Source organism: Somniosus microcephalus, chromosome 32 (assembly GCF_052327205.1).
Source record: "Somniosus microcephalus isolate GS21.2 chromosome 32, FLI_Smic_1.0, whole genome shotgun sequence".
NCBI classification, from domain to species: domain Eukaryota; kingdom Metazoa; phylum Chordata; class Chondrichthyes; order Squaliformes; family Somniosidae; genus Somniosus; species Somniosus microcephalus.
In genome coordinates this window covers 40640901-40653866 of record NC_141018.1, presented here as the reverse complement: position 1 = coordinate 40653866, position 12966 = coordinate 40640901, and the positions used below count along the sequence as shown (strand labels likewise).

Sequence of the window (12966 nt, the reverse complement as noted above, 5' to 3'; positions counted from 1 at the left end):
GGTTGGGGGGGATTGGGTTGCCCGGGGTTGGGGGTTAGGCGGATTGCCCGGGGTTGGGGGGGATTGGGTTACCCGGGGTTGGGGGGTTAGGCGGATTGCCCGGGGTTGGGGGGGATTGGGTTGCCCGGGGTGGGGGGTTAGGCCGATTGCCCGGGGTTGGAGGGGATTGGGTTGCCCGGGGTGGGGGGGTTAGGCGGATTGCCCGGGGTTGGGGGGGATTGGGCTGCCCGGGGTGGGGGGTTAGGCGGATTGCCCGGGGTTGGGGGGGGATTGGGTTGCCCGGGGTGGGGGTGAGGTGAATTCCTTGCTGCTCTAGTCTGTTTTCTGTCCCCAGCGCCACAGTAGAGTTGGTGCTGGGTCGAGGTGTCACCAGTGTAACTTTCACTCAGCAACTTGTGTCAGTTTAGTGTTTGGATGGAATAGTTTTTCATTAGTTCTCAGGTGTTTAGCAGCTCCATGGTGTAGATTCGCGTCGTGTTTGTCAGAACGCGTCGGGACTGAGCAACGTTGTCCTAAAATGAGATTAGATCTGGTTTCAATCCGATGATGTAACTTTATGGTATGCACTCGAAACCCAGCAAAGGGAGAAAGGTTGCGATGAATAATTTTGCTGTGCAAGGCTATCTATTGCGCCATGAGAGTAGTAATCAGATCCGATCCTAGAGTTTCCATCGACGCACAGCTGGAAAAGCGAAAATCCGAGCGGGTTTTTTGGAGTTGCCTGCGTGTATTACCGTACGTATTTACCGGCCTTGAATTCCTTGAGTTTAGCTCGTTGACAGAGTAAGCGACAGGACCGAATTTATTTTCTTGTACTTTCCTTTATTATGTTGAACCAGTGACCTTTTATTCAAGATATTAAATCCTCAGATTTTACATGGAAAGTACATTTTAGAAATGTGCTAGTGGTATTTTGCAATGAACTTGCCATCTACCTAGGAAAGTGGCCCAATCTTGTTTAACCAAGGAGCGAGTTGAAGGCTTGAGTTGAACTCGGGGTTCCAGAGGGAAAGGCGATGATTGGGTCTGTTTCACCCGTGTGCTGGATTTCTGTATATTTACATATATCTTGAGGTGTATGGAAATTGTTCGTTCTGTAAGCAAGACAGACTGGCAAATATGTTAGATTTTCTGGAAGCTTAACACATCCAAGCTCTGTCTTTGTTAGTATACAACAACTGACACTTGTATAGCATCTTTCAGGTAGCTAAAGGCATAATCAGAGAGCGAGGTCTTGGAAGAGATTTTTGAAATGGGGAGAGAGTAGTAAGATTGTAGAGTTTAGGAAGAGAATTGTGGAACATGGTGACGGGGGAGCACAACAGACCAGAGTTGTAAGAGCAGAGGGTGCAAGCTGGGACATGGAGCTGGAAAAGGTTGCATCAGGGCAATGGTGGGATTTGTAGGCGAGGATTTTGAAGCCCATGCACTGAAGGAAGGGTGTAGAATTGTGCTAGATCATTGTGCAACAGGATTTGAAACAAATGTAAATATATTTGGGGTATTTCAGAATTCTAATTTAAGATTTGTTTTACAGTCAACTTCAAGTATAACATGACCATAATGTGAGGCTCATTCGATCGGGTCTCACCAAGTCAGGGGTACCTTGTTTGATGCAGAGTCAAGTTCCCTCGGCTCTGCCCCGCGAGAATCTTCTGGTTGCACTATTTCCTACTCTAAGTGTTCTATCTACTGGCAATTTTACAAGAAACTAGGTTGAAGACTGTCCAAATTAATTTCAGTTAAGATCTGTAGTGATGAGAGAGGAGAGACTTTGATAAGTTTGGGCAAGATACGAGCTGAAGTGTTGATGATGCAACGGTGGAGTACTAAACTGACTGCATCTCCCAAATGCATGCTGAGTTTGTTTTTGATTTATATTTTACACCTGAAGCATATATTAAATATGCATGAACAAATTTGAAATCAGATGTCTCGTTGATGTGCTTCTGAATCCATTGCACAGTGATGAATGCCATTGTGCTGTGTCGGTCTGTGTAGAAATTCGAATGTAATATTTTAGTGGAACTAGTCCCAGCCTCGAGCAGTATGGTTGGAAGAATGGGGATGAGTCTAGCTGTTTCAGTGGTTTATAATGCATAAAGTGCAATGTGGTGTGTTACTGAGCTGAGTTTGTGTGTGTCTGCCCAGTCTTGCTTCATAGTGTGATGTCTGGTTTCTTTTTTTGGCACTCATCTTCAGATTAGCTTCTTGATTTTAAACAACCAGGTATTGAACAGTCTTAATTTACCAACAGATGCAACAATAAATCATTGTCTTCTACAGTGATAAACTGGATGACTAGCTGTTACAGAAGTAAAGAAGTGTTGACATTGCAAAACAGTAATGTAGCCCAATAAGTTGCTGTGCTTTGTTCCTGTGCCCTTGTTGACCTGAAGTGAGTGAGCCCGATTCAACAAAGCAATTTGCCTTTAGTGACCTGAGTGGCTGCAGAACATATTTCATGATTTTTGAGCTTCCTGTCTGGTGGAGGTGACGGTGAGTGTCTCAATTAACACAATATCCTGAACACTCTGGATTTCTGAGAAGTCAGTAATACAGATTGTGGAAATCAGTGTTGCAACTGATGTACTTGAGTACTTGTCCCCATCATACACAGAATGCTGCTTACGTTTGGGACTGAGTGCATTCAGCAAGTGTAATGGTGACAACTTTCTGTAAAACTGCATGGGCCAGAAATGCCCTTGAGTACTAAGCTGTGAGATTGTTGCAGTTTTCAGGGTGGTTTCCTGCAATTGTTACATTGCTGTTTTAAACAACAGATTTATATGGTGCCTTCAATGTAGAAAAGGTCTCAAGGAATTCAAGAGGGTGGGGCCTGGACAGCTGAAGGAATGGTGCCAATGGTGGGGCGAAGATAAGGGGATACACAAAAGGCCAGAGTCAAAGGAATGGAGCGTTTGGTGGGTGGGGGGGGCGGCGACGGTAGGTTGTCGGGCTGGAGGAGGTTACAGAGATAGGAAGAGGTGAGAGCATGAAGTGATTTAAACACGAGGGCTAGAATTTTAACTTTGAGGTGTTGGGATCCGGGAGCCAATGTAGGTCAGTGAGGACAGGGGTAATGGGTGAGTGGGAGTTTAAAAAAAAATTCGTTCATGGGATGTGGGCGTCGCTGACATGGTCAGCATTTATTGCGCATCCCTAATTGCCCTTGAGAAGTTGGTGGTGAACCACCTTCTTGAACTGCTGCATTCCGTGTGGTGAAGGTACTCCCACAGTGCTGTTTGGGAGGGAGTTCCAGGATTTTGACCCAGCGACGATGAAGGATCGGCGATATACTTCTAAGTCAGGATGGTATGTGACTTGGAGGGGAACTTGGAGGTGGTAGTGGTTGTGGGTTTGGGAGGTGCTGCAATGCATCTTGTAGATGGTACATACTGCAGCCATGGTACACGGTGGTGGAGGGAGTGAATGTTTAAGGTGGTGGATGGGGTGCCAGTCAAGCAGGCTGCTTTGTCTTGGATGGTGTCAAGCTTCTTGAGTGTTGTTGGAACTGCACTCGTCCAGGCAAGTGGAGAGTATTCCATCACACTCCTGACTTGTGCCTTGTAGATGGTGGAAAAACTTTGGGGAGTCAGGAGGTGAGACACTCGCTGCAGAATACCCAGCCTCTGACCTGCTCTTGTTGCCACAGTATTTATGTGGCTGGTCCAGTTAAGTTTCTGGTCAATGGTGACCCCCAGGATACTGGTGGTGGGGGATTCGGCGATGGTAATGCCGTTGAATGTCATGGGGCGGTGGTTAGCCGCTCGCTTGTTGGAGATGGTCATTGCCTGGCACTTGTGTGGCGCGAATGTTACCTGCCACTTATCAGCCCAAGCCTGAATGTCATCCAGGTCTTGCTGCATGCGGGCATGGACTGGTTCATTATCTGAGGAGTTGTGAATGACACTGCAGTCAACAGCGAACAACCCCACTTCTGACATGATGGAGGGAAGGTTATTGATGAAGCAGCTGATGATGGTTGGACCTAGGACATGGCCCTGAGGAACTCTGCAGCAATGTCCTGGGGCTGTGATGATTGACCTCCAACCAACACAACCATCTTCCTTTGTGCTAGGTATGACTCCAGCCAGTGGAGTGTTTTCCCCCGATTCCCATTGACTTCAGTTTTACTAGGGCTCCTTGATGCCACACTCGGTCAAATACTGCCTTGATGTCAAGGGCAGTCACTCTCGCCTCACCTCTGGAATTCAGCTCTTTTGTCCAAATTTCAGCTTGTCCAAGGCTGTAATGAGGTCTAGAACCGAGTGGTCCTGGCGGAACCCAAACTGGGCATCAGTGAGCAGGTTATTGGTGAGTAAGTGCTGTTTGATAGCACTATCAATGACACCTTCCATCACTTGCTGATGAAATTGGTGCGAGATAGGATCCAGGCAGCAGTGTTTAGGGTGGGTTGAAGTTTACGACGGTGGAGGATGGATGGCTGGGCAGGCGCGCATTGGGAGCAGTAGAATTTGGAGATGTGTATGGATGAGGGTTCTGGCAGCAGATGGGCTGAGGCAGGGGTGGAGGTGGGTGATGTTACTTACTGTCTTTGTGATGGAGGAGATATGGGGTCGGAACCTCCGCTCAGGGTCAAATAGAATGCCGAAGTTGCGAACAGTCTGGTTCAACCTGAGACAGTACCTGGGGATGAGAATGGAATTGGTGGTGAGGGTACAGAGTTTGTGGTGGGGAGCGAAGATGATGGCTTTAGATTTCATGGAGTTTAACTGGAAGAAATTTCAGCTTGTCCAAGACTGAACATCACAGTCTGACACAGGCAGTGAAGGGATTGAGAGAGCTGGTGGAGAGGTGGTGCTGGCTGTCGTCAGCGTGCATGTGGAACCTGACCCTACATCTGTGGATGGGTTGCCAAGGGGTAGCAGGTAAATAGGAAGAAAAGGTGACCAAGAACAGATCTTTTGGGGAGTGCTGGAAGTAATGGTGTAGGGGCAGGAAGAGAAGCTATTGCTGGAGATGCTATGGCTATGATCGGACAGGTAAGGGTAGAACTAAGTGAGGGCAGTCGCACTGAGCAGTATAATGGAAGAAAGGTGTTGAAGGAGAATGATTTAGGTGACCATGTTAACGGCTGCAGAGAGGTCATTGTGGCAGGAAAGGAAACCTGATTGGGAGATTCTAACATGGAGTTGTGGGAAAGATTACACCGGATATACAGCACAGAAACAGGCCATTCGGCCCAACCAGTCCATGCCGGCGTTTATGCTCCACACAAGCCTCCTCCCGTCTTTCCTCATCTAAATCTATCAGCGTAACCCTCTATTCCCTTTCCCCTCATATGCTTGTCTAGCCTCCCCTTAAAAGCATCTATACTATTCACTTCAACCACTCTCTGTGGTAGCGAGTTCCACATTCTCACCACTCTTTGGGTAAAGAAGTAACTTCTGAATTCCCTATTGGATTTCTTGCTGTCTATCTTATATTGATGGCCTCTAGTTATGCTCTTCCCCACAAGTGGAAACATTCTCTCTCTATCCACTCTATCAAAACCTTTCATAATTTTAAAGACCTCTATTAGGTCACCCCCTCAGCCTTTTTTCAAGAGAAAAGAGACCCAGCTTGTTCATCCTTTCCTGATATGCATACCCTTGCATTTCTGGTATCATCCTTGTAAACCTTCTCTGAACCCTCTCCTATATCCTTTTTATAAAATGGTGACCAGAACTGCATGCAGTACTCCAAGTGTGGTCTAACCAAGGTTCGATATAGGTTTAGCATAACTTCCCTACTTTTCAATACATGGTCACCGAAATCATTCTCCTTCAACACCTTTCTTCCATTATACTGCTCAGTGCGACTGCCCTCACTTAGTTCTACCCTTACCTGTCCGATCATAGCCATAGCATCTCCAGCAATAGCTTCTCTTCCTGCCCCTACACCATTACTTCCAGCACTCCCCAAAAGATCTGTTCTTGGTCACCTTTTCTTGCTAACCTGTCGCAACTTTTAGTCATTTGTGTATTTGTACTCCGAGATCCCTTTGTTCCTCTACCCCACCTAGACTCGCACCCTCCAAGAAATGTGACCTCCCTATTCTTCCTACCAAAATGTGATACCTCACATTTATCTGTGTTGAGCTTCATTTGTCAATTATATGCCTATTCTGCAAGTTTATTAATGTCCTCCTGCAATTTGTTGCAGTCCTCCTCAGTATTGGCTATCCCCCCGCCCCCCCCCCCCCCCCCCAAATTTGGTGTCATCTGCAAATTTAGAAATTGTGTTTTTGATTCCAGAGTCTGAATCGTTACTGTAAATTGTGAACAGCAGTGGTCCCAGCACTGATCCTTGTGGAACACCACTACCCACCTTCTGCCACTGTGCCCTTTACTCCTACTCTTTCTGTCCTGAAGCCAGCCAGCTATCCATTCTGCTACTTGTCCCCTGACTCTGCATTCTCTGACCTTGTTTATCAGTCTATTATGGGGTACCTTATCGAAGGCCTTTTGACAATCTAGATAAATTACATCTACTGCATTACCCTTGTCTACTCTCTCTGTTACCTCTTCAAAAAATTCAGTAAGTTTGGTCAAGCAAGATTTTCCCTTTTGACATCCACGCTGACTATTCATTACTATGTTTTTGGTTTCTAGATGCTTTTCTCCTTTAGTAGGGATTCCATTATTTTTCCTACCACCGATGTTAAGCTGACTGGTCTATAATTCCCTGGGCATGTTCTATCCCCCTTCTTAAATATCAGTATTACGTTAGCTATCTGTCAGTCCTCTGGCACTTTATCTAATCAATTATTAAATATGTGTAGTAATGCCTCTGCTATCTCTTTCCTAGATTCTTTTAAAATGCGTGGATGCAATCCATCCGGACCAGGGGTTTTATCCTCTGAGTTTGATTAGTTTATTTAATATATCCCCTTTTTTATTTTAAATGCAATTATTTCATTACTAATCTCATCATCCAATGTTATGTCCACCTGTTCTATCTCCCTGGTAAATACTGAAGCAAAATAATTATTTAATATTTCTGCCATCTCTCTATATCGTTACCTGTGGTATTATCCTGTCTATCCCTTAATGGCCCTATTCCCATCCCAACCTTCCTTTTTTTATTGATGTGCCTATAAAATATTTCACTGGTTTGAGGTGATGAAACATTGAAGGACTTGAGAGGAAAGGGAGGTTGGAGATGGGCTGTAGTTTGCAATGGCAGAGTGGGGTGATGATGCGATGTTCAAGTAAATATACACGTGAATAGACCTGCACTGTGTGTGCTAAAATCAGTGCATGTGACTGAAACAATAGCGCTGTGGTCACACCTGTGGCGAGTCAACAATTTCTATTGGACAACATTGTTTGGTTATAAACAGCTAGGATCAAATGATAGGCAGGAGTGCAGATCTAGAAACATAGAAAAGCAGGAGCAGGAGTAGGCCATTCGGCCCCTCGAGCCTGCTCTGCCATTCAATATGATCATGGCTGATCTTCTATCTCAATACCATATTTCTGCTCTCTCCCCATACCCCTTGATACCCTTTGTGTCCAGAAATCAATCTATCTCTCCTTAAATATATTCAGTGACTTGGCCTCCACAACCTTCTGTGATAGAGAATTCCACAGGTTCACCACCCTCTGAGTGAAGAAATTTCTCCTCATCTCAGCCCTAAATGTCCTACCCCGTAACCTGAGACCGTGACCCCTCGTTCTAGACCCCCCCAGCCAGGGGAAACATCCAGTCTGTCTAGCCCTGTCAGAATTTTATACATTTCAATGAGATCCCCTCCGTCTTCTAAACGCTAGTGAATCTCTTTTCCTTTTTTTTCTTGTCAATTTTCTCTCCTCCTGAAGGTGCTGCCTTCTTGCTGGGAATTTGTTCTGCAGACTGGCCGCCATCCGGTACCTTCATCTCTCCGCTGAGACCATAAGTGTCAAGCTATGCAGGCGTATCACTGCTGAGCTTGATTCCGTACTCACTTGTCCAGTGAGACACTTTTGGGTCAAGGGTCGTTGTCTAATCATTGGGATCAGGAAGCCTTTAATAGGGAAAATTGTCGAGCGCCTACTACTGCTCTGGTTGTAATGAGCGAATTCAGCACAGACTGAGGATTGAAATTGGGCCTTTGGTGGTCTCTGGCTCAGCTGCTAATTGCCTTAGCCATCGGTGGAGTCATGCAGTGATGATAAATTTTAAAATAATTCGAGAGTGTATGTAACTGTAACAAGTGCTCGAAATATTGTAAGAATTTTAAACAGTTTCTGCTGTGTAACTAGAAAAAATTGCAGAAATCTGGGTGCTAAGAAAATTGTTTAATTGTAAACTAAATTTCCATTATTGGAGTACTCTGGGCATATTCCTTGTATAGCAAGCTTGGTGGCATTTTGTTCACATTATACATTGAATAATGGAATTGTAAAGTGCTGACATTAAACTCTGTTCCAGTGTGAGCTTGCAAAAAGTACCATGAATGTAATCTGGAATTACCGCTTGCTTGGGGCTTTGCTTTTAAAACTCAGCAGTTCTACAGAACAAGTAACGGGTCTGTAAATTGACATGGGCCGTTTTAGGAAGTATAGCAAATTTTCAGTTGTTCTGAATTTGCAGCCTATTTTGTATTAATTGAGCATTTTTTATTCATTAGAATCAGATTTCAAAATAGAATTTCCTATATCTTCATTCATTTTCTGGAATTACAAACTGGAAGGTTTACATCAGGTTGAGCAATTAACTTCAGCATAAATTCTGCAGGAATGTGCAAGCTAAACCTCGTTTTTTAATTGATTGTCTGGTCTGCATTCAAATTCAATCTCATTGTTAGGTTTATAAAAACTAGTTGTTGTGAAATCTGACTTGTCCTGGGTGTAAAGTCGTGAGTCGTCTATGCACTGACAGCTTTATGTCTGGTACACAACCTGGAAGCATAAAATCCGACAACTAGAAGAAATTTTGTAAAGCTACGAGATGGTTAGACAGACTACATGTAAGTGTAAAGCCATTTTCCGAAGCAATATGTAAAGAACTTCAAAGTGCAGTACTGTGTAATTCTGCGTTGTAGATGTTATTGGATTTTTTCAGTTTGAAAATTAAACTTGAGAAGCAGTTTGAGTAGAAATGGCGTCAAATCTCCTTAGTCTGAATGGATATCCGTTAATCTTTTCCCGAGGACTTTGTACCTGCAGCAGTCCCTTTGGTGTTTATTGCACCTGTTAAGGATTGCACACTTCACACGTGGAGGCAGCTCTTTATTGTCAGGTGAACTGTTGTCTCTTCTGTCACTATTCCAGCAGCCCAGCTGCAAAGATTGTATCAATGGCAGCACTACCTGAGCCTCAATATCTCTGCTGACTGTCACCTCTGTTTTGCTTTCATATGTACCTGTAGAATACTGTTTTCTTGGATATGGAGCAGGAGTGATATTGCCAAAATTCTTGAGGAAAGATTAAACCTCTGTTGGTGTCATCCTTGATATTATGCACACTCCGAATTAAGTAGACATAAAAGATCTTGTGGCATATTCGAAGAGCAGGGAATTCTTCCAGTTCACCCATCACCCCGTGCTCGTTGACCTACATTGGCTCCCATTCCAGCAACGCCTCGATTTTAAAATTCTGATCCTTGTGTTGAAATTCCCCCATGGCCTCGCCCCCTCCCTCCTCGTAACCTGCTCCAGCCCTACAACCCTCCAAGAACTCTACATTTTTCCAATTCTGCCCTCTTGTGCATCCCCAATATCTTTCGCCCCCTTCAGTGGCGGTTGTGCCTTCAGCTGGCTGGCCCTTAACTCTGGAATTCTCTCCCTAAACCTCTCTGCCCTTCTACCCCTCTCTTTATTTACATAATTGGCTATAAAGCACTTTGGGACGTTCTGAGGTCATGAAAGGCCCTACACAAATGCAAGTCTGTTTTTTTAAGATGCTCCTTAAGACGTACCTCTTTGACCAAGCTTTTAGTCACCTGTCTTAATATCTTCTTATGTGGCTCGGTGTCAAATTTTGGCTGATAACACTCCTGTGAAGTGCCTTGGGATGGTTTTCTACGTTGAAGGTGCTATATAAATGCAAGTTGTTGTGTCTTGGAATACATTCCTTGCTCAACCAACCCCACCACCAAAAACAGATTCTCCTGGTTGTTCATTTGTTTGTTGTTTGGGGCCTTGCTATTTGTAGATTTGCTGTTGCGTTTGGCTGCATAACAGTGACTGCACTTAAAAAGTAATTAATTGATTATGCCGTGCTCTGGAACATCCTGAGTGTGCAATGAGGTGCTAAATCAATGCCTTTTCCCCTTTCCCTCCATTCATTCATCCATATATATGAGTTTTACAATACGAAGGGTACCTGATCTGGTACTGCTGTCGTTCATCTTTAGATTGACTGTTGTCGAATAGGGTTCCAGTCAGGTTCCCAGCAATCTCAATTTATCCACTTGATTCTTTTTCTTTGGGTTTTCCTCACCTATAGGTATGGTATCACTGTGACCGTGAAGAATATTAATTAGCTTGGCAATCTCGTGATCTCATCCATTCTGAAGATTTGGCTTTGATATAATTTTAATACAGATTTTAGAATTCCCATTTTATTTGATTTTCTTTTCAACCTATACACATCAAGATGCCAGCGAAATCCAGTACGCTTGAGTACCCTTGGATACATAATTCAATGAGTTATTGGATTAAATATATATATGCAGCTGGTTTATTCGGTAAGAGTAGAGTCACAGGGACTAGGAAGGGCTCGGGGGTCGAACTGTGGTCTGTGCTGAGGTAGCTGATCTCATCCAGAAATCAGCTGATGGTTATCCAATGACCCTTGCTGTAAGTGCTTTGGGTGTGGAGAGAGTTTGACTTGGCTGTGATGGTTGTTGACTCCTTACTTTCATTAGGTACCAGGGAGAATGTATTGGAAATCCTGAATACTTGGCTTGTGCTGTCTGATGCTAAAGTTAGGAAAGCTCAGACTGTCTTAAAACACATTGAAAATATTTCAGAAATAGGGCCCAAAAAAGGAATGTGTATGTCAAAGTTTCAACTTTCACCTCTCTGGGTGAACTCCTATTACTGGTATCTGTCTTGGGTGTGGAGAAAATGAGATAATTGGGTCAGTTGTGCGTTATTGGCACGGCCTAAATGCCTTTTTAGGTGCATAACACACACATTGAGCTCACATGTCATTCATTTTCACCTGCCCATTATTTGTTCTAATGCAAGTGTTGGTCACAACATGCTGAACAGCCTATTGGAATAATGTACCTTAAGTGCTCTCTGTGTTCAGGTTTCCCTGCCTTGCGCTCCTCTAATTCTGCTCTCTTGAGCATCCCTGATTATAATCGCTCAACCATTGGTGGCTGTGCCTTCTGTTGCCTCGGCCCTAAGCTCTGGAATTCCCTGCCTGATCCTGTCCGCCTCGCTACTTCTCTTTCCTCCTTTTAAGACACTCCTTAAAACCTACCTATTTGACCAAGCTTTTGGTCATCTGCCCTAAATTATCCCTATGTGGATCGGTGTCAAATTTTAAATTTTTTAATACTCCTGTGAAGCACCTTGGGATGTTTTACTACATTAAAGGTGCTATATAAATACAAGTTGTTGTAGTAGTATGCAAAGTGAAGAGTAAAATGAGAACCTTTTTAGGTAGTTACAAAATCTCTGCTGAACCTGCTGAGGGCTAAAGTAGATTACAGTAATAGCTCCCCAATGGCTCAGCGTGTTTATCCAGTGGCTGGTTGAGCCACAGTGACTCCGACCAATGCTGAGTTATCAGTGCGACTCAACTGAGGCGGAAATAGGGGAACTAAAAATAGTCTCGGCATTCTCTGTTGCACAGGAAAAACTGGGCAGTGTTTCTGCAATCTCCATCACTTTATTAGGAGTGTAAGTGTGTGACCATTGTGTGGGGACAGGATTGGGTTTGACTGTGGTCACCCCCCCCAATTACAAACGTTGGCCTTTGTACCTAGAAGAGCTGGATGATGGGGTGGTGGTGTGTGGGGTGTATGTGAATGTGTACCCTTGTATCTGCAGCCTCTCTGGTGAAGCCTCACAGAGGGACTGGTATGTTGAGATTTTTGGCCTTCCTGTAATCTGCTGCAGGTAGCGGTTCCTATTTGACCGTTGGGATTGTGTTTTATGTTGGTGTGCAGATGATTATGGTTAGAGAATGGTATCTTGCTGGAGGCCGTCTCAGATTTGCACAACTTCGAGTAGATTTAGAGCTGGAACAAGAAGGACATCATAAAGATAGGTTGAATTTTGACTCTTCAGAAATTAGTTGAGAATTTAACTATTTTGAATTGAACATTACCTGCTGATTCTCTAATCTCTAATGCAGCCAGACTCCCTTAGAGCCATGCCTCTATAACCTGAAGCCATAGCATGTCTAGCAGATGCCTCTGTACTCTGCTGCATCACCTTCCTCCTGAGCATGGACAGTTAATGCTGGTGGGCTGACCAGGCCATGTGGAGAATGATAACCAAGCCTGATCCTGGCCTTGCACAGTATCCACACAAATGGACTTTTAGTGATGCTCGCTGGCTAGCTGATCAGGAGCTGGAAGCCTTGCCAGGGTTGGTGTTTATTATTTCCTGTATCCCTGTGCCCTGGCATGCTGAAGCTTTGAAGTGAGAGCTGAGATGGGCAATTCTGGGCAGTTGAACTGGAACATTCTGGTCTTTATGAACCAGTAACACATGGTGCTTCATCCACTGAGCCAAAGGAGAAACTTGGTTAAATTACTGCACAAAATCACTTTAAAGGAGGTACAGTACTGAGAAATGGTTATTATAGACTGTGAAAAGCAATTGAGAAATTTAGTATCGAGCCTATTAACACGCATCTCTTGTTTGGTTTTTACACTATAATTGAGGACATGACTGGAAGAATGCTGTTACTTTTTGACTTTTATAGCGTTAGGTACACACCAGAGTAAATAAGCTATCACAACAATCTCTGTGCAGAGTCCATCCTTTTGTTTTCACTCCAGTTTTAATTTGAT

General features: G+C 44.2%; 1 protein-coding gene across 3 annotated transcripts in view; it reads left to right on the top strand.

Moving 5' to 3' along the window:
- The window catches only part of tjp1a (tight junction protein 1a), a 229205-nt gene that overhangs the window by 59449 nt on the left and 156790 nt on the right, over window positions 1-12966 (top strand). Inside the window, exon 1 of one of the 3 annotated variants that reach the window (XM_085972495.1) lies at window positions 375-735. The exons of the other annotated variants lie outside the window; for them this stretch is intronic. The gene's annotated coding sequence lies outside the window, so the exon portion shown is untranslated. Of the gene's footprint in view, window positions 1-374; window positions 736-12966 lie in introns of those variants that run through there. 3 annotated transcript variants of the gene reach the window in all.